At 37.4% G+C, this 3346-nt stretch overlaps 1 pseudogene; it reads left to right on the top strand.

Moving 5' to 3' along the window:
• The first annotated feature begins 1341 nt into the window (after window positions 1-1341).
• LOC143635596 (protein IQ-DOMAIN 19 pseudogene) lies at window positions 1342-2987 on the top strand (annotated as a pseudogene).
• The last annotated feature ends 359 nt before the right edge of the window (window positions 2988-3346 follow it).

Genomic DNA, 3346 nt, shown 5'->3' on the forward strand with positions numbered 1-3346 from the left:
TTAGTGATCACCCCTTCAGCGTTTCACCAAGTGAGTAATGAACTAATGATCACCATCATAACATCTCATTAAGCATGATGATCATCCTTACAACCTCTCATTAATCAAGTAATGTTCACTCTTACAATATCTCCATAGTCTTTATCGGGTTTATATCTCTCAAATCTATATGAGTGTTGAGTGTGAAAATTGTATTTGAAACTACACACTCTCAACTAGACATGAGTATTCATGAATAAAATTATTTTAATCAAACTCTCAAACATTACTTCTCTTTGCATCTATGTGATCTCTATCATTACGGAACGTAGAGATTTTAGAATTTGATGAAAATATGGAGATTTTATTGTAGAAAAAGGAAGTAATTTATGGGGAATGACTTGCATAAAAGCTAAAACGAGAGAGAAAACTACAGCACGTATGAAGTCGGACGATCAATCGTGTTATGTTTGGTACTCCACGATTATTGCATGGTCGATCCATGCATCCACCGTGCTCCTTCTGCCTAATTTTATCTTACAAATATAAGTAGGTCGTGATGTATCCAAAAATCAAGTTTTACCATCTTTGCAAGAACTCATTCATTGAAAAGAAAAAATAAAATAAAATAAAGACATTTATTAGGCTTTTGTCTTTACCAGTAGCGTTTTTCCTTGCAAGAATTAGTTGTCTTTTGTCTCTCTCCTTCCAATGGTTTTATGTATATTTTGAATAAATTACTCTGTTTGACTTGGTCTAACTTTGAAACCATTTATATTCCCCTAAATTATTATTTGTCTTAATAATGTTTTTATAAAATCTCTTAGGTTTAATAAATTAATTGGGCGAAGCATAAAACCTTGCCTTGTGTGTTTATGCTCGTGAGGGAATGTCATGTTTAATTTTGGTACCATATATATATCTACGTTCTTGATTTTCTGTTGTTGAGTATTTCACCGATTCTTGAGATTTGTCTAGAAATGATGTATTTGCTCCATGACCATACCAGGGACTATGAGACACCTCCTTTGTGTAGAATTCTGATGGTTTATACATGGTCCGACCGTGAATCGAGCATACGCTTATCGTTCACCTTTCAATCTTTTACTTATTGTATTTGAGGCTTGATATTCTTGAATTTAAGATTCATGTTAATGACCCATAGAGCTCGTGTTGATTCTTGATCTTTGACTTGTGTATGATCCGCCAAATTAATCGAGATATTTTGTGGACATGTGTATGCATCAACAATCTCTTAAACAACATCAAAATAAACATTTTGTAAAATACATTAAATATATCGTAAGTCAATAATTCGTCATAACTATAAAAGTTAATTGGAATATAGAATAAATAAATAATTCACTATCAATTTCCTAAACCGAATAAAATCTCAACGAAATCTTTGTATAAAAGACAAACAATTAATTGCATGAACCGTATACATAAATTAATATGGAATTATAATATTAAAACTCGTAAAGTCATAATGGTATTTGGAAGCAAGTTGATAATTAATTAGAAAGAGAAATTTAGATCTACAAATAATTGGTGTTTTGTGATCACAATGCCAGAGTTTGGAAGATAAGTCACAAAGACATGGGAAAAACAAGCAAATGGATCAAGAACTTGCTGGCCGGAAAAAAAGACAAACAAACCGTCCATGAAAGCCCAACACCACCCATTTCCGGTGCACCATCAACACCTAAGGAGAAGCGTAGATGGAGCTTCCGGCGGTCGTCTGCCTCCGCCGCCACCAGTAACTCTATAGACTTGATATCTACCGTACCACCCTCATCTGTGCATGAACATGATAATTATGAGCAGAAGAAGCTTTCTATGGAAGTAGCCATTGCCAATGCAACCGCTGCGAATGCAGCGGCTCTAGCGGCAGCATCCATCGTCAGGCATGCTGTCGCTACAAAAATTCAATCGGTTTTTCGGTCTTACTTAGCAAGAAAGGCTTTGGTTGCTTTGAAAGGACTAGTGAAGCTACAAGCGTTGGTGAGGGGTCACTTGGTGCGGAAACGGGCTACCGCGACGTTGCGGTGTATGCAGGCGTTGGTGTCGGTTCAAGCCCGAGCTTGTGCGCGACGAAGGGGTAGTAATGATGAAGTCACCAGTTATTATGGTTGGCCAGAGTCAGAATTTTATCATGGTATCAGAGATCAGGACGTGTCAGAAGAACACGTCAAGATAGTTGAAATGGACACTAGAAGTACAAGAAAAAGCCACTCTAAAGAACGAGTGTTGATACCCGTCTCACCCGCACCTTCGGAACCGAGCCCGAGGGATTATGGCGCCATTTTGAGGACTTTTCGTATGTGACCGCTCAAACTAGCCCGGCTTCGAAGCCCAAATACGACGAGTCGGTTTACGAGTTCCCAAGTTATATGGCGAACACAATCATCAAGGGCAAAAGTGAGGTCCCACAGCGCACCAAAGCAGCGACCGGCTGATTTTAAAAGGGCATATGAGAGGCAGTTTTCGAGTGTAACGAGGCGACGCCCATCTATAGAAGGGCGGAATGTCCCAAGGGCTGTTAGGATGCAGCGGTCGTCTTCAAACACGGGTGTGGGTGCTCAAAACTATCACTACCCGTGGTCGGTAAAGCTCGACAAGTCAACGGTTTTTCTTGTTGGAAGCGAGTGCGGGTCAACGAGTACCGTGCTAACGAACGTTAATTACTGCCAATCGCTTGTTGGTTTTGATATTCATTATCGAAACGAATACTGATTGATCATCGGGAGGTGCCGTCATACTTATTATATCCTGTTTATTTATATGATTTTCAGCAATTTTAAACTTTGTTTTTTTTTCTTTTACAAATGGATCATGCGGATCTTTTAGCACTTAAAAGGCCCCGTTTCCTCTTATTTTTACGTGAATATTTAGAGTGCATTTTTTTTTCATTTACAAAATGTATTAATTCGTTTCAGTGTCCTATTTTCTCTCTTTCTTAAGTTTGATTATCTTGTACGTATTATGTGGAACCATATTACCCGGTTCTCCAAATTCTCGATATATTATTTGTGTGACATGTCATATTTAACTTAAATGTTTGTAAACTAATTTTTCAACGATAACCAGTTACAGTTAACAAGGTCACAGTCACATGAATGTTGTTTCACGGGCGAATTGGTGAAAATATAGGCCTAATCAACGGGGTGTCTGAAACAATTAGCACCAAGTTCTACGGTTGCACTTTAAATCCAAAATTGAGTACATATAATGCAGTCATGCAGTATTATTACCAATTACTATTATGATATTTATAAAATAGATATATTAGTCTTTTATAAAATACAAGTGCGTGTCACCTAAGTTAATGTAGTTGAGCATATGGAAGGGACTGTGATATTTAATT

This window comes from Bidens hawaiensis, unplaced genomic scaffold (genome assembly GCF_021521415.1).
Source record: "Bidens hawaiensis isolate Kalapana, Puna unplaced genomic scaffold, B.hawaiensis_p1.1 tig00007614_1, whole genome shotgun sequence".
In the NCBI taxonomy this organism is placed as follows: domain Eukaryota; kingdom Viridiplantae; phylum Streptophyta; class Magnoliopsida; order Asterales; family Asteraceae; genus Bidens; species Bidens hawaiensis.